Genomic DNA, 19105 nt, shown 5'->3' with positions numbered 1-19105 from the left:
CTTTCCCTCTCCTTGTCAAACTCCCTCTTCATGTTCTCCCACACTCAGTCAGTCCATTTGCTGCTGTAAATTTCAGGATTTGTCACCAAGGCACAACACTACACACTGGACACAGGAAACACAACAGACTGGGATCCACATCTGGAGTGGTGGGAGGATTGTTGATTATGTCGCATTGTAAAAGGCTGGAGAGGTGGAGAAATTCTCATTCTACGAAAGCAACCTACAAAAGTTAATCTCTATTTCCTCCTTTTCCCCCTCTCTCCCCTCTCTCTTTCCCCTCCCCCTCACTATCTTTCCCCTCTCCCCGCTCTCTCCCTCGCTCTCACTCCATTCTCTCTCCCCCTCTCTCTCTCACTGTCCCTCTCCCTCTCCCCCCCCCATCCTCTCTCTCTCTCTCTCTCTCTCTCTCTCTCTCTCTCTCTCTCTCTCTCTCTCTCTCTCTCTCTCTCTCTCTCCCTCTCTCTCTCTCTCTCCCCCTCGCTCCCTCTCTCTCCATGATGATATGACATGCTCATCCACAAAGACGTCACCAGATGTCAACTTCTCTACATCGGCTAGACCAAACGCAGGCTCGGTGATCGTTTTGCTCAACACGTTCGCTCAGTCTGCCTTAACCAACCTGATCTCCCGGTGGTTGAGCACTTCAACTCCCCCTCCCACTCCCAGTCTGACCTTTCTGTCATGGGCCTCCTCCAGTGTCATAGTGAGGCCCACCGGAAATTGGAGGAACAGCACCTCATATTTCGCTTGGGCAGCTTGCAGCCCAGTGGTATGAACATTGACTTCTCCAACTTTAGATAGTTCCTCTGTCCCTCTCTTCCCCTCCCCCTTCCCAGATCTCCCACTGTCCTCCTGACTCCACCTATATCTTTCCTTTGTCCCGCCCCCCTGACATCAGTCTGAAGAAGGGTCTCGACCCGAAACGTCACCCATTCCTTCTCTCCTAGATGCTGCCTGACCTGCTGAGTTACTCCAGCATTTTGTGAGTAAATCCAGCATAACCTCAAAGACCTCACTGTCATTTCTACTTAACCACCTCTGAAAATTGTTCTCCACTGCAGTGGAAAGTCACCGGGAACAGGCAGACCAGAATGAAGGGGAAAAGCCCAAGGAGAAGGTTAACATCGCCAGAGGAAAGAGCCCTGTGATGGCTGAGGCAGGAGAGCTCCAGGCCCTAGGGGGTGTTGAGTGTGAGTATTATGGGTGCAGCCTTGTCCATCATACAAAGCAACCTCCATCCATTGACCCCCATCTATACTTGACGCTGCCTCAGGGAAACAGCCAATATAATCAAGAAGCATTCACACCCCCCTCATTCTCTCTTCTCCCCTCTCCCATCAGGCAGAAGATATAAAAGCTTGAAAGTATGTGTCACCAGGTTCAAAAACACCTCTTGCCTGCTGCCATGCCAAGGATCTATTCCCAATATCCCAATCTACCTCGTTGGGTAGCCCTTGCACAGCCGATCCGGGGGTCATTAGCTCCATCAGGATGACCAGGGGTTCTGTGGTGACCAGAGGTTGGGAAAGAGCACTGAACCACAGCCTGTTGCTCCAGAGGAGCTGCAGGAGTTGTCTGCAGAGCAGAAAGAGGTGCATGCCCCATCTGCCATAGTAGAGGAAACATGAATCACCATGGGACACCAAGCAGGCAGGAGCCTTGGCATCAGGAGGTTCGTTCCAGTTCATGGTGCATGTAGAAATACACTCTGGGTAGGCTGAAATGCTTGAAGTGTTCAGATTGTCAGGTGGCACCCAAATGTAGAAATGCATGCCCATGTTCATTCAGGGCCATTCCAGAGTCAGGAAAGCCTAATTTTGAAAGTGATTCCCTCTGCTGAGTCAAACAACAGTGAGTCTGGTGGAACAATGTCTGAGAGCACAGGATCTAAGTCCAAGTCCTGGAGAGTCTGCTAACTATGAACCCCAAAGAATGATTCCCAAGGAAAGCAAATTGATGCTCTGCAGGATATCAATGCTGCTTTGAGGAAAGCAGAGAGTTATGGTATTTCAAAAGATCTATTAGCCAGCCTCGTCGGGGTACTGCAGGGCATAAAATCAGTCACGCAACAGCAGATGCACACAGCGGGTATCTGCCTGGAAGCACGAGTCCAGCTGATGATGGGAGAACGGGGACACCTTTCTTACGTTGCAATGTTAGGATTTGTCCTGCAACCTCTGGCTCTCAGACACTAAACTCGATGATGCAACCAAACAACAATCAGAGGCATCAGTTCACAAGGTATCCCTGAAAGCATAGAGTCATAGATTCATACAGCATGGAAACAGGCCCTTCGGCCCAAGCCCAGGAAGCCTGGCGGCAGCCTCAGGGAAAGCCCCATGATGTTGGGAAGGTTTAGAATACTGACATGGAAATCTTATAAACTAAGCCATGGATGGTGACTGCACTATGATTCATTGTTTTAACAACTTTCCTTTGTAACCAAATATTTTGTAGTACTGTTGTTGCTCTGTTTATACAGCTCATTTTGAAATGAAAACATTCGGCTAATGTTCTTCGTTTGTTAGTGTAAGAAAATAACTGCAGATGCTGGTACAAATCGAAGGTATTTATTTCACAAAATGCTGGAGTAACTCAGCAGGTCAGGCAGCATCTCAGGAGAGAAGGAATGGGTGATGTTTCGGTTTCCTATCTCCACCTATTTGTTAGTTCCTTACTGAGTTTACCAAAGTCAGTCCACTGCCAAAACAATGTTTGTAACTGCAAAGCATACAATGAATGGTTGTCACTGGATGCTAGTTAGAACCTATCATATATGTTCCCCTTTTGTGGTGTTTGATGATTCAAGGGCCTGTCCCACTTAGGCGATCTTTTTGGCGACTGCCAGCGACTGTCAAAGTCGTAGCAGATCGGCAAACTTTTCTTTTACCCGACAACAATGACCACGACAATGCCGAGTCAGGTCGAGATTACAGCGTCTTCTGAAACATCGCGAAAATTCCCACGCTGTCAATGCTTCTCCGGCGTCCTAATTTTCGTTGAAATCACAGACAAGTCGGTAAGTACTTGAGAGTTTTGAACTATAACACCTTGTATGGGTTACTTGAAAATCAAGCATCACTGTAATAAGGCATAAACTGGATTTACTTCCAGTTTACTAATAGCTGTATTTTATTTTTTTTAATTAAAAAGTGGTTCAGTGGAGTTTTGTGAAAAGTGTGTGGGCATTCTTTGAAAATGTACGGGAGATGCATATCTGGTTTCTGGGTTGCATATCTGGGTTGGGAGCCCACTTTAAATGTAATGGCTGAGACCAAAAACATCGCGAAAATTCCCACACTTACCTGACCGTCAAACTGTCGCCTCCAATCTACCTGTCAAATGTCCTGACGGTAAATAAATTGGTTAAACACAAGCATTTTATGGTGTTTTGAAATGACTTTACTTATTTTAATATTATGTGCTTCTAAATGTATCTTAAGAGAACCTATCGAACCTGGGGACAGCAGGCGACAGCGCCCGCAATAAGTAACGATACCTGGCGACAAGCCAGCTGTCGGCGAGAGATTTCAAACCGTTTGATTTCTCAGCGATGTGCCGAGATCCACTACGATCCACTACGATCTTTGGAAGACTCCTTACGATCATACCAGCGACACCCCGGCGAACGTTCTGCGACAGCCTAGTCGCCGGCAGTCGCCTTAAAGTCGCCTAAGTGGGACAGGCCCTTCACTTGATCATTCTAAGCAAAGAAAATGATCCTAACATCCTATGGGCCTTGTCATGTTAAACTGAGTGGCATGAAGAGACTTTTCTAACTTCAAGTAAAATTTGCTTTCCCTCTCTCTCCATCCCTCCCCCTTCCCAGTTCTCTGACCAGTCTGACTGCCCCCCTAATTATATTGTATCTCCGTTTGCTTTGTAAGAAAATAACTGCAGATCGAAGGTATTTATTCACAAAATGCTGGAGTAACTCAGCAGGTCAGGCAGCATCTCAGGAGAGAAGGAATGGGCGACGTTTCGGGTCGAGACCCTTCTCCAGAAGGTCTGAAGAAGGGTCTCGACCCGAAACGTCGCCCATTCCTTCTCTCCTGAGATGCTGCCTGACCTGCTGAGTTACTCCAGTATTTTGTGAATAAATAACTCCGTTTGCTTTGTTGTCACCTTCTCCTAGCTAACAATGGTCTAGTCCACATTTTCCTTGAGCTTCATCTATTTTGATCTCTTTTGATCTCTTACACCTCCTTATCTCTGTAGCTCCATCTCCCCTGACGCTCAGTCTGAAGAAGGGTCTCAACCCGAAACATCACCCATTCCTTCCATCCAGAGATGCTGCCTGTCTCGCTGAGTTACTCTAGCGTTTTGTGCCTATCTTTGGTGTAAACTAGCATCTGCAGTTCCTTCCTACACATTAAGAGAATACAATGCTGGTGTTGCCCGGCTCCCTTAAACATGATGAGCTGATGTCACTAATGATGCTGGACTTATGCTGATGCTTTAAATGTTTATAATTGTGAAGCAATTGTGCAGCAGAACTTTTTCGGAAATCCACAGTAGTTCACAATAACATCATGACAAGACTGATCCCAGGAGCAGCCAGTATCTTGAGATGACATTGGAAATCTGACAATGAGGGTTATGACTGGGACAAACTTCCCACCATAAGGATCAGATTAAATCAAGACGCAGCATTTGTTACTCTAAAAAAAGTGAAGCTAGTGAATTGATAATGTAATAACATTCATATCTATACACTATGTCTTGAGGGAAAGATCAACTTATTCAATTGTCATTTTTTTTCTAAGTAAACTTTGTTGAAATGTCTGATACTAAGAAGAGTATTGTGACCTTCTGCTGCTGTTCAAGAGAAAGTCTGCATTTAGAGTCATAAAGTCGTAGTGTGGAAACAGGCCCTTCAGCCCGACTTGCCCAAACCGACCTACATGTCTCATCTAGACTAGTCCCACCTGCCTGCATTTGGCCCACATCCATCTAAACCTGGCCTATCTATGTACCCGCCTTAATGTTTCTTAAACTTTGCGATAGTATCTGCCTCAACTACCTCCTCCTGCAGTTCGTTCCATACACCCTCCACCCTTTGTGTGAAAAAGTTACCCTTCAGGTTCCTATTAAATCTTTTCCCCTCAGCCTTAAACCTATGTTAAAACAGCAAAGATCTCCAACCTGAACGACTACCGCCCGGTTGCCCTAACGCCGATAGTCATGAAATGCTTTGAGAGGCTGGTCCTCTCACACATCAAATCCAGCATCCCTGACTCACTGGACCCACATCAATTTGCATACAGGGCAAATAGATCCACAGAGGACGCCATCTCTCTGGCTCTTCACACTGTCCTGACTCACCTAGAGAGACAGGGCACGTACGTGAGGATGCTATTCATAGACTATAGCTCCGCCTTCAACACGGTCATCCCCACCAAGCTCATCACCAAACTCCACCAGCTAGGCCTCAGCTCGTCATTATGTGACTGGATCCTGGACTTCCTGCTGGAACGACCGCAGGCAGTGAGAATGGGCCCGCACCTGTCCTCCACTATCACCCTGAGTACCGGCACACCACAGGGCTGTGTTCTGAGCCCCATGCTCTACTCCCTCTTCACACACGACTGTGTTCCTGCATTCGACACCAACACCATTGTCAAGTTTGCAGATGACACAACGGTGATCGGGCTGATCACCAACGGGGATGAAACAAACTATAGAGCGGAGGTGCAGAACCTGGCGGACTGGTGCTCGGATAACAACCTGCCCCTAAATACCACCAAGACCAAGGAGCTGATCATCAACTTCCATAGGTCACATAACGGGGAATATGCCCCGATCTCTATCAACGGGGACAGTGTGGAGAGAGTGTCCAGCTTCAAGTTTCTGGGCACTCACATTTCGGAGGACCTAACATGGTCCAATAACACTGCTGCGCTGGTCAAGAAGGCACAACAAAGACTGTTCTACTTAAGAACACTGAAAAAGTCTGATCTACCCCAACAGCTGCTGACGACCTTCTACCGCTGCACCATAGAGAGCATCCTAATGCATGGCATCCCTGTGTGGTACCTCAGCTGCACGGAGGCAGAAAGGAAAGCTCTACAGCGGGTAGTCCATAGAGCTCAGAGGGCCATCGGAACACAGCTACCAGACTTAGAGGGCATCTACAACACACGATGCCTCAGAAAAGCCACCAGCATCCACAAAGACTCTTCACACCCCTGCAACAGTCTGTTCGAACTCCTTCCATCGGGCAGACGATACAAGGCCTTCTACGCCCGCACCTCCAGACTCAGGAACAGCTTCATCCCCAGGGCCATAGCTGCTATGAACCGGTCCTGCTGAGCCGGATGGCCACAACGCATAGATCAACTTGCACTTTACCCTGTCCAAAACTGTTACAACTGTTTCGTTTCGTTGGGTTGCTGCTGTCTAAATTACTTAAATTATTGCATCGTATGGGAGGCGCATTCCCAATCTCGTTGTACCCCTGGGTACAATGACAATAAAGATATATTGTATTGTATTGTATTGTATGTCTTCTGCTTCTCGATTCCCCAACTCTGGGCAAGAGACTCTGTTTGTCATGATTTTGTTCCCCTCTATAAGATAACCCCTGATCCTCCAAGGAATAGAGTCCTAGCTGGCTCAACCTCTCCCAATACCTCAGGCCCTCAAGTCCTGGCAACATCCTCGTAAATGTTTCCCTGCACCCCTTCCAGCTTGGTCTGACTTGCCCAACACCAGGTCCTCACCAACCGCCTCCCCACACCAAGCCATAGGGTCATGCTTTTTGTCAATTCTCGCCAGGTTTCTGCACAAACAGTGGGTTTGTGCCAGATTCCTGGCACCCTGGTTCTCGACAAAGCAGCGCACAGTAGTGGGGCGCGCGGTGGGGAGGGGGGGGAACACGACACCTGGTGTCCACCACAGCAGCAAAGTCAGTGACACTTTGCACTGTCAGTAGAGCAACAATGACTCTTTTCGTGAAGATTTCGCCAGGGTTCCTGTTCCTAAGAATGCATCGAGAGCTCGACATATTACCAATGTAATAGAAGCTTCATTCTGAAATGAGAGCCACTGTCATGCAGAGCCGTATTAATTTATTATTTATCAACCCAATTAAATCTGTGCCAAATTCATGGCAGCTGTTCACTTTAGCACACATTGTCCTAAAAATAATTAAGAACAGTGAAATTAGATCCATTAACTCAAAATACTAATTAAGCTGGATAAGGTAGCACCAGCGATCACTTGGATGAAATTGCGCCCAAAGGGAAATTAGGACAGGCATTTCTGTGCACTATTCACCTCAGCACATCAGGCAATCTCCTGCAGCCACTGGGTGGCACAGTGCACAATGAGAAGAGTTGCTGCTTCTCAGCTCCAGTGACCCAGCTTTAATCCTGATTTACGTACATTTTGCACATTCTCCCTGTGACAGCTCCAGTTCCCTTTCACATCCTAAAGACAAGTGAAATTAAGTAAGAAAGACAAGTAAGTTAATTCAGCTCTGTAAGTTGCCCTTAGCGTGCAGGTGAATGGGAGAATGTGAGGGGAATTAATGGGAAATGAGAGGGGAATAAAATAGGATTAGTGTGGGGTTAATGTAAATGGCTGTTTAACAATTGGCACGGACTCGGTAGATTGAAGTGTCTGTGCTGTGCTGTGCTGAGTAACTCAACGACTCAGTATTTACAATCATTTTTAGTGTATCATAAAAAGATGAAATCCGGTTTCTGGGTAAAAGGAAGAAGCATTTTATGTGCAGATGTTTTAAGGTTACAATAGAAATACATAGAACAGGGCAAATATTGCTTGAAATAGTTTCGTTTAGATTAGTTCAGAGATACAGCACGGAAACAGGCCCTTCGGTCCACCGGAGTCCGCGCCGACCAGCGATCCACGCACATTAACACTATCCTACACACACTAGGGACAATCTTTACATTTACCAAGCAAATTAACCTATAAGCCTGTACGTCTTTGGAGTGTGGGAAGGAACCGAAGATATCGGAGAAACCCCACGCAGATCACAGGGAGAACATACAAACTCCGTACAGACAGCACCTGTAGTCGAGATCGAACCCGTGCCCCCGGGAAATACTTAAATTATTTTGTGGTTGATTTTAAATAAAGGTCATTTATCAATACTTTGGGTGGGAAGGAAATATTTGTGAGCATTACTCACTGCTACTCTTTAAATCATGCATTCTGCTCAATTTCCTGGCTCCTTCAGATAAATCATTAGAAGATCAAACTCCATTGCACAAACAATATGTGATGGTCATGCATAGCTTTCAAAATTTGTCTCATAAAGCATATGTATCCGAGAGTTTGGTGGAGTGGGTGATTGGATTTAGTTTAAGAAGTGTAATGAAGGGAAAGATTGTGTAAGAAACCTCAAAATAGTCATTAAAAAAAAACTTGCTTGAGCTTGTTGGGCAGGGGGAGCTCTGAAGTGTGATAAAAGCACCATTGTTCTCCTGTTCAGAATCTTGGCAAGCAACATGACATCCAGAGGTTTGTTTTTGTACTTGGTAAAACTGTAACTGGTTTTCCCGTAATGAGGCCCCACTTGACAAGCAGTATGAGAAGATCTTGTGAATAAACTTTTATTTGTGAATTGACATAAACAAAAATGCTTTCTTGGCTCTAAAAATTAGGTTAATTAGTCGCAGTAATTATAGTAATAAATACTGTTCTGAAACATTGTAACACAGTTATGATTAAGACCATTCCATGATTTGCATTTTAACCCCCATCATTTGGAACACAGAAAATAAGATAATTTATAATCTGAGGACTAATTTTCTTATTTGCCATGCAATTTACTGGAAGTTTATTATTATCCAGTCTCAGTTCTTACACAGAAGATAGACAAAATGCTGGAGTAACTCAGCGGGACAAACAGTCTGTCTGGAGAGAAGGAATTGGTGACGTCTCGGGTCAAGACTCTTCTCCAGATTACTAGTCTGAAGAAGGGTCTCAACCCCAATCATCTCCCATTCCATCACTCCAGAGATGCTGCCTGAGTTACTCCAGCATTTTGTGTCTATCTTCAATTTAAACCAGCATCTGCAGTTCGTTCCTACATAGTTCTTACACATACATACATATAAGGGTTTGCATGATATTCAATTAGGAATGAGAAAATTGTTTTTATTTTATCTTGCCAAATTGCAGTGAGTATTTAGCAACAGATTTTAATTTCACTAAACATAAATCTAGTGAAGATATTTTCATTATGTGTTTAACAGGGACGTATTTCCAAATTCTGTCATGAAAGGAGAAGTATTTCATAACAAATCTTAACCATTAAATTGCTTCTCAGATGCCAAATTGCTTGTCCAACATCCAATAAAGATCAGAAAATTCTTCCATTAAGTATTGGGAAGAGCATAGCCATTGCGATTGGTTACCATCACAAAATCATTGCAAACTAACTCCATTCCTTACCCAAGCAACTGACAGAAACTGAATTATTTTCGATTCGATACAATCGAGTTAAACCAGCATCTGCAGTTTATTTTCCTGGTTTCTCTTTATCATGCTCACTAAATGCTCAAAGTGCTCTCGTTGTCATATACATTTTCCTTTTCATAAAAACCACACTAACTCTATGAGACTACGTTATGATTATCTGTATGAAAGTAAGACAACACTCAAGCCCAACAATCACCTGAGGTACAGAATTCCAAAGATTCACCACTCTGCATGTGTTGGAATTTTTCATTGTATCTCTCCTAGATACGACACTACTTATTCTAAGATTATGATCCCTTGTTCGAAGAAGAAAAACAATCCTCCTGGTTAAGATGTGTAAGAATTTGGTACGTTTCTATGCAATATCCTCCCATTCTTCATAATTCTGGAAAATACAGACATTGTCAACTTGATGTCGAGCAAGCCCATTATCCCTGCATTTGGTCTAAGGATTCTCCGCTGCAGTCCCTCAATGGCAAATTTACCCCTTTTTTTGGTGATGAGGCTAAACTGGAGACTATATTCCAGGTGCAGTCTCACCAAGGCTCCGTATGATTGCAGTAACCTATCCTCCTGAATCAAAGCCTTCCGCACTGAAGGATACCATACCATTTGCCTTCTTAATTGCTCACCATGCCTGCTGCTTGCCTTTCATTGACAGCACATTTGAACATCAACATTACGCAATCTCTCACCATTTGAAAAATATCTGGGTTTTTTTTCTTTCTGCTGGATTTTGATAAAATTCCCCATGGTAGGCTAATCCAAAAGGTTACTGTGATGTAATTAAAGTAAAGGGGGAGATGTGATGTATATGTAATATAAATGCCAGTGCCCCCTTGAGGCCAAGAGCAGAAGCTGGCCAATGGGCTTGTGCCTCGTGACTGAGGTCAGGTGACCTTCTAGAAGTTTCTTGGTGAAGGATCATTAATAAAATCTTCTTACAAGATGTCGGGCGTATATTCATTGTGTTAGCCACAACAGGGTCTTACAGCGGACATTATAGTTACGATGCATGCAGTGACTTGATAGTTTAGATTCAGAACTGCCTTACTGATATTGTGGTGGAAGGACAATATTCAGGCTGTAGTTCTATGATCAATGGAGTTCCACCAATGGCATTCCACAGGGATCTGTGCTAGGACCTCTGCAGTTTGTGATACATATAAACAACAAGATGTTGGTGAGACCGCATTTGGAGTACTCTGTTCAGTTTTTGTCATCCTGCTAAAGGAAAGATATCATGAAGCAGGAAATAATGCAGAGAAGATATACGAGGATGTTGCTAGGATTCAAGTGCCTGTTATAGGGGAAGGTTGGGCAGGCTGGGACTTTATTCCTTGGAGCACAGAAGGCTGAGGGGTGATCTTACAGAGTGCATAAAATCATGAGGGGAACAAATAGGGCAAATACACAAAATCTTTTTTACTCGGGATAAGAGAATCAAGGACCATAAGACATCGGTTTAAGGTGAGAGGGGCAGGATTTAATAGGAAATGAAGAGCAACTTTTTCACTCAAAGGGTGGTGGGCATATGGACTGAGCTGCCAGTGCAGGTAGTTGAGACAGGTACTATTACCTGTCCAAATGTCTTTTAACATTATAATAGTATTTGTCCCCTTCACCACCTCTGGTAGCTTCTTCCAAAATTCACCACCCTGTGTGAAAAACAATGGTTAGACCAGATCTCCTTTAAATTTCTCCCCTCTCACCTAAAACCTGTGCCTCCAGTTTTAGATTCCCCTCCTCTGGGACAAAATAGATTCTCTTCTTAACAGCCCTCCAAACCAGGCAACGTCCTGGTGAATCTCTTCCGCGCTCCTTTATTGTTACCACATCCTTTTTGTGGTGTAGTGAACAGAACTGTACTCGACACCCAAGTGTGGTCTAACCAACATTTTCAACAACTGTAACATAACATCTCAACCCTTTACTCAATGCCTCAGCCTTTGAAGGCAAGCATACCAAATGCCCTTTTCACTCCCCTATCTACCTGTGTCGCCACATTGAGAGACGTTGCACACCAAGGTCTCTCAATATATCTGGAGGTAAATCAAGCTGGGAGGTTTTACTGCTCACCTGTTTAATTTTCATCAGGCACACATAATTAAAATCATTCCATTTTTACTTTTAAAAGTTTGGAACCGACACAATGTAAATAGACCATACTGCATGCACTTATTCCCATATTTCAAATAACTTTTCAAAAGGACTTCATTTGGTTTAAATGTATTTGGCATTGTAAGGTGCTATATAATGCAAAACTTCCTTGCTTTTGTAGACATAAGTAGATAGGGTAGTGAAAGGGGCATTTGGTCTCAAATTAGTGGCCACATTGCAATTGCAGCTTAACAAGGGCTGTTTCTAGTTTAAATTTGATAAACCTTTGGATCTCATCCAGTAAACTAACTAAAAGAAGGGCGCGCCTGGACAGGACCTATAAACTCAACACTAAACCAATTCTTAAAGGAGCCATATGTTTTGCACTTAAGGGAAAACTGCCAGTTCCATTCCTTTTCATTGCTTTGGAGTTCAAAGGGATATATTTATTAATTTAATGCTTCAGCAAATTCTCAATTAAAAATAATCATCTAGATCTGCAAATCATGATTGAAAATGTAATTTTAATCCAGGCAAACAGTGAAACCTTTTGCAGCAAGGGAAAGAGTAGGGTGCCTCATCGTATTATCTGATGGTCACCCCAGATACACAATTATACATTTAACCGATCATAAATTCACTTAGCATTCTTGTCTGCAAACTCTTCACTATGATTGCATCCAGCATCTCTAAAGCGTTCATTACAGGCACGGATATATGCAGAAGATCCCTTTTAGTTAGGCTTTGTACACATCTGGTCTCACATCCTGTACTATGATGTGCATCCTTCCTTCAGAACAATAGAAAAACAAAAATACATTGTCATTACACAGCATATATGCTGAATACCACACAAAACAACACAGGACTAAGAGTTCTTATCAATCACTGTATTAGTTTATTTCTTCAATAACTGGATTCTAAATACTAACTGTTCAGGTAAATATAAACACCAGATTTAAGCTTTTAATTGGCTCCTACAGTAGTTATATTTATACCTTGCATTTGTTGCATTACTGGATTCCATGAATTCACACAGCAATCTCATCTTTGGCTGTTTTGTTAAGGCTCTCTATCTTTAAGCCTCTGCTGTCAATTGTTGCATCTCGACTTCCTGGAGACAAGAGATGGTTCCTCTTTCTTCGTGTCCCTTTTGAAGTCACAAAGTCATCTTCTCTGGGCTTTCCTTTACTGGATTGTCTCCAAAGCTTTCAATTCTTCATGGATGTTTTCAGTCTGTCTTATTTCACTTTGGCTATACTGTCCTGGACGAACATCAATGAGTCAATACAGTCCGCTCTGAAAGTATTAACTCAATATGCATTTGGCTCAGTCACACACATAAGATTACATGGTTTATCACAAAATAAATTCCACAATAATTCATACAGATCTCATAGAGTTGAATAAAATCATGAGAAGAATACATCGGGTGAACGCACCGAAAGATATTGTGATCATTTATCCAACAATATTCTTCCCAAAGATATTCTTCTTGATTCCCTTCATTCCCCTGTGATGGATACAGAACTGCACATTTACTTGGTGTGCTTGAAACATATTGATCAGAAATATGGTCTTGTTCAGGAATCCCTTCACATTTTTTCTATTAACAATGTTATATTCCCAGCCTATATCAAGATAACCGAGGTCCCTCGTGATTGTTTTCTATGGCTTTTATACATTTCTGCAATTTGCATGCAAATTTGTTTCTCTATCTCCACCTTTGGTGATCTACAGCATGTACCGAGTAATGTAATAACTTATTATTGACCCATAATTCAAACTCAGTTAAGTGCACAAAAAATAGCGTGTTTTGTCTGAAGAAAAAGTAAAAGAAAATGTGAGATGAATTGGTTTGTCAGTGTGAATGCGCAGATCTTGAAAAAGTGATTGCACAAATTAATAAAGCTATAAAAACTAAGTTAAATTCTGCGTTTATTACTTTGAAGAATCATGCAAGGATATGTACATTTTTACAAAACATTGGTTTGGCCATAGTGGGACCATGGAACACATACAACCAAAAATTAACAGCAGGAATGAATGGTTATACAATATGATGAAAGGCTGAAATCAGTGGGATTTTCCATTGGAACAAGTTAAGAGGAAGCCAAAATTATTAAAATGCCTGATAGGTTATTTAGCAAAATAAGTTATTTTATTAGGAGGTGAATCAGCAAAAAGGGCCCTTAGGATCAGATTGATTGCAGGAGAATGTGAATATGACTGGAATATATTATATGTTACTTTATCACTACAATATGTTCTTCAGGAAAGGGAAACAAGAGATATAGAGGGTGATATAGAACAAATGAATGAAAGATATGCAAAAGTAACGATGATCAAGGAAAGGTGGAGCCCACAGACTCTCAGACTGAACAAGGGTCTTGACCCCAAACCTATTCCTTTTCTCCAGAGATGCTGCCTGACCCGCTGTGTTATTCCAGCTTTTTGTGCCTACTTTCAGTTTAAACCAGCATCTGCAATGCCTTCCTACATATTAGTTTTGTTTAGTTTAGTTTATTATTGATAACCCCAATGACGTGTCTGCCCAGCCTTTCTCAATATCGGAGGAGCATAGGTGAGTGCATATGCCTCCCATCACCACCGTGAGCAAGTTGACATTTGGCACTTTGGATTTTTAACATCACGTCCTGTGTATTTGGAAACATTGTCATGTGTACTGAGGCACAGTGAAAACTTTTTTTTTTAACTTCTTGTGTTTAAAATAGCACAATTTCACAGGAAATGAACTGAGAAGGACCTGGGTTTTAAACATGAGTAAATCAAAAATGTTTCAGACAAAGTGAGATTGAATGATCTCTCAACAGACTAATGTCCTTGTTACAGTGATGATGTAATTTGGCAAAGTTTAGCACTGGAAAAAATTGTTCAGGAGAACAAAAATCCTGCCACAAAATGAGATAAATTTCCCAGTGGACTCGAAGGCACCCAGATACGCATGTAAAAATTCTCTGCACTGGAATAATCTAATAATCAGCAGCACCTTTTTAGGAGTTGTGTGAAACATTTAGGAGTTGTGTGAAAAGCTTCTATCCTTTTGATAGCTTCAACTTAACCAAGAAGCGGCCCAAATTTCTGGGCAGGAAAAACAAAAATAAACATGGAATCTGTGCCTCTCCTACCTAGATTTTGATTTTCAGACATTCACAGATTCAAAGCAAAGTGTTGCGGCCAAAATAACAACCTTAAAAAGGAATTACAGGCCTTTGAATTAAATTACTTCCTCCTGTGAACAAAGCAATCTGTTCCACTTAAATATTGCTGTAAAAAAAAAAAAATTACTATTAGATGTTAATTCCTTTGAACACAGTGGAACATGGAGTTAGGACAGAATTTCCCAGAAAAAAAATACTCTTGTTTTCAGATTCTGAGTATAAAATAATCATAAAGCCTGTGCCATTTTTCTTTAAGTAAACTTTTCTTTGGAGAAAAGGCTTACTTTGGGCTCCAAAATGGAATCCAATAAACAATCCATCATTAATAAAATACTTCAGTATTACCATAAAACCAATCAAACTTCTCTGATGAAGAATCCAGGAAAAATGCTGGCTGCTTCTCTCTGTTTCAAAGTTTAATTGATATGCATCTTTCCATTGATTCTCCAACTTTATTATAAAGGCTGCATTACATTAGGTTTTTCTATTATCTTTTATACATATATATATGTTTCCTTAGGCAGCCCCTCATAATTGAGGATGACTTGCTTAGTCTCCAGTAATAAAAAGTGGAAGATGCCCGCATATCTTTTAACAAGGATTTACGGTTACGAAATGGCTACTACATGACATTGACTCAATTCAGTGGCAAGGTGATTCAAAATGATTGGAGACCAGATTCTGCTGCATAGACTTCTTTTCTCTAAGACCAAAGAGATGGTGTCTTATCAGACACTTGTATGATCCTGCCTTTTTCTTCGCACTGACCACCTTAGTTACATCCCAGTCTCCCCCTCCTTCTCAGTCCCCTTCCCTCTCAGCATCCTCCTGCCTCACTCAGCCCTACTACTCTTAGAAAATGTATGGAAATATGCAGAACAATAGGAGAGAAGAAAAGCCACACTGGTGCAAGTAAGAAAGAAAAGCTGCTTGTCCATCTCTCTCTATGTGTCCTTGAATAGTTATGTGATAATAATGGAAAATAATCACACTCGGTTTACAAGAGAGTTGAAATCGATCAGCTACGCACAGGCACACACACACATGCACAAACACACCCACACACACACACATATATCCCCAGGTTTGTAACAATTAGGCAATTCCGTGCAACATTGCAAATTCTAAAATTTTGTGACCCGATATGAAAATCATTTCAAAATGCCCAATTCTTCATCCCACGACAATGCTCTTTAATTCTGTATTCCCCAGTGTGAGGAAAAAAACTTCTCAACGGCCTCACAATATCTACCGCATCAATTCCTCTCAGAAACCTGTTTGTCCCAACAGGATTCCCTCTCATTCTTCGAAAGTCCATTGAGTGCAAGCCAATATTACTCCATTGTTCAACATAGTATAACTGTCAATTGGCAGAAATAAATCTAGTGAAACAATGTTGCATTGATACCAAGGCATCTATATCTCCTTCCTTAGGTACATACATAAAAACTGCACATAGTACTCCATGGGTGGAGCTACCACCCCCTTTATCATTGCAGCAATACTTCTTGAATTATGTACTCCAACAAGTTGGGTTAATCTACAAACTAACACTATGTCTCCAAATCAGGGGAAGGGAATTGTGTTTACATTGGTGTGGTTTGTTATGTGAAATGTAAGGTTTTCATATGGATTGTAAAGTGATCTTGCACAACTCGTGTGTTCCATTGCCAAAGGCTACTTAACATTGTTATCTTGAGTTGATGATCAAGTTTTAAATTGAGGCCAAAGGCAGGAGATGAGAAGATATTGTAAATGCCTGGAATACAACCTTCCCTCAGGTAATGGCGAATGTGACATCTCCAGATTATATAGAAACATAGAAAATAGGTGCAGGGGTAGGCAATTCGACCCTTCGAGCCAGCACCGCCATTCAATATGAGTTGGAAGATGCCCAAGCAAAATATGAGGTGCTGTTACTCCAATTTGTGTTGGGCCTCACGTGGAGGAGGCCCAGGACAGAAAGTCAGTATGGGAATGGGAGGGGGAGTTAAAGTGTTTAGCAACTGGAAGATCATGTAAGTTTAGGCGGAATGAGTTGTTCAGAGAAACGATCGCAGAGTCTGCACTTGGTCTCACCGATATAAAGGAGTCCACACCTGGAACAGCAGATATAGTAAATGAGGTTGGAGGAGGTGCAAGTAAACCTCTGCCTCATCTGAAAGGACTGTCAGGGCCCTTGGATGGAGTCGAGGGAGGAGGTACAGGGACAGGTGTTGCATCTCCTGCGGTTGCAGGGGAATGTACCTGGGGAAGGGGTGGTTTGGGTGGGAAGGGATAAGTTAACCAGGGAGTTGCGAGGAGAATGGTCTCTTCAGAAAGTGGAAAGGAGTGGAGATGGAAAGATGTGGCTAGTGGTGGGATCCCATTGGAGGTGGTGGAAATGTCAGAGGATTATGTGCTGTATGAGATGGCTGATAGGGTGAAAGGTGAAGACTAGGGGGACTCTGTCCCTGTTGCATCTGGGGATGAACAAGAGTGGAGCTGCGGGATAGTGAGGAGATCCTTGTGAGGGCCTCATCTATGATGGAAGAGGGGATCACCCGTCCTCAAAAGAATGAGGACTCCTCAGATGTCCTGGTATGGAATACCTCATCTCGGGCGCAGATGTGGCGTAGACGGAGGAATTGTGAGCAGGGGATAGAGTCTTTGCAGGAGACAGGGTGGGAAGAAGTGTGGTCTAAATAGCTGTAGGAGTCAGTAGGTTTTCAATAGATATCGGTTGATAGTCTTATCTCCTGTGGTGGAGACGGTGAGATCAAGAAACGGTAGAGAGATGCCGGAGATAGATGGTCCAAGTGAATTTGAGTGCAGGATGGAAATTAGTAGTGAAGTTAATGAAGTTAATTACACTTCGTCCGACCCTGGATCCTGCAAAGACTCTGAACCCTACTCCTAATTCCCCCGTCTACGCTGCACCTGCACCTTTGTTCTTAATCTCAACTGCTATTCAATTTCTCAATCTTTTTATGTAGCTCAATTCAGTCTTTTCGTGTGTTTTTGTATCTACTTGTATTGAATTTCTTTTCCATTATTTCTGTAATATTCCTGGTGGCCAGTTGCCTGTTGAAGCAACTTTTAATTTGATTGTTTTGTCCATGATTACTGAATTTACAAATCTATTCATCTATATTTTCATGCTTAAGCTTTATAAATGTTCACATCTTCACATGAATTATTAGTGAATTATTTATTTAATTTATTCTTCTCACATTTTCCCTATGTATTTAATTTTAGCCCATTTAACGTAACATGCTTAGCTCTTGATTTTTGGTAGACATTATATTAATTCCAGATCATGTTTTCATCCTGTGATCAGCCTCCTTGGCGACTTCCATTTCATGGGTCCCAGCTGAGCACTCCATTAAGATGGCCATTACTTCCCGGTGTTTGCCTAAAAAATTGAGATGCCAAGGAATGGGAGATTTTTCTTTGTAGTTGCAGAAATGCTGAGCAATAAGATTTTTTGTAACAAGTCAATTGATAGGCACATTTGGAAAGCCATTTAGAAACATGCTTTGCTATATTCATAATTACTGCTGATTTACAATAGCTGTGGTGGCCGCCACTTAAGAATTGACAAAAATATCAATAATGACGATGTTTGTCATATTCTATCAATGAATTAAAAAAGTAACATTTAGGATTTATATAGTGCCTTTATGTAGCATTGCAGATGACCAAAGTCTTTCTCAGGAATACAGTCTTGTGCTGTTATCTATCCTTTCCACTCTTGGGCGAACAGTTTCTTGCTTAGAGGTTAATAGTAGATCAAAAAGTGGAAAAGAACTGATGCGGGAATGTATTTGTTTCTTAAACAATTGGTCAAACTTTTCTTCCACTGAAGTTAGAAACATAGAAAATAGGTGCAGGAGTAGGCCATTTGGTCCTTCAATATAATCGTGGCTGATCATCCAAAATCGGTACCCCGTTCCTGCTTTCTCCCCATATCCCTTGATTCCGTTAGCCCTAAGAGCTACATCTAACTCTCTCTTGAATACATCAAGTTGTAATAGAAAGATTAGGTAACTCTGGATTGAAAAAATAGTCAGAGCTGGAGAATGGGAAAAGTTGTTAATTAGGAATATGGAGATATGAAGATAATCAAAAGATTGGAATTTATCAAGAGTAGATGTTCAGGAGCTGTGAGATAACATTTTGAGGCATTACATTAGGGCCATATTTATTTACAGGGACACGTTGTATCTGGGCATCAGTAGTACATTATCAAATCTCGCAGATTACACAAATTCATGGCTATAATTAATACAAAGGAAAATGTAAAGAAATCTGTAATAAACTTGTAAAATTGAAATGAAATTGACAAATGAATTCCAATGCCGATAAATGTGAAGTGATGCGTTTTG

This window comes from Rhinoraja longicauda, chromosome 7, assembly GCF_053455715.1.
Source record: "Rhinoraja longicauda isolate Sanriku21f chromosome 7, sRhiLon1.1, whole genome shotgun sequence".
NCBI lineage: Eukaryota > Metazoa > Chordata > Chondrichthyes > Rajiformes > Arhynchobatidae > Rhinoraja > Rhinoraja longicauda.
Note: the sequence above shows the minus strand (reverse complement) of the source record.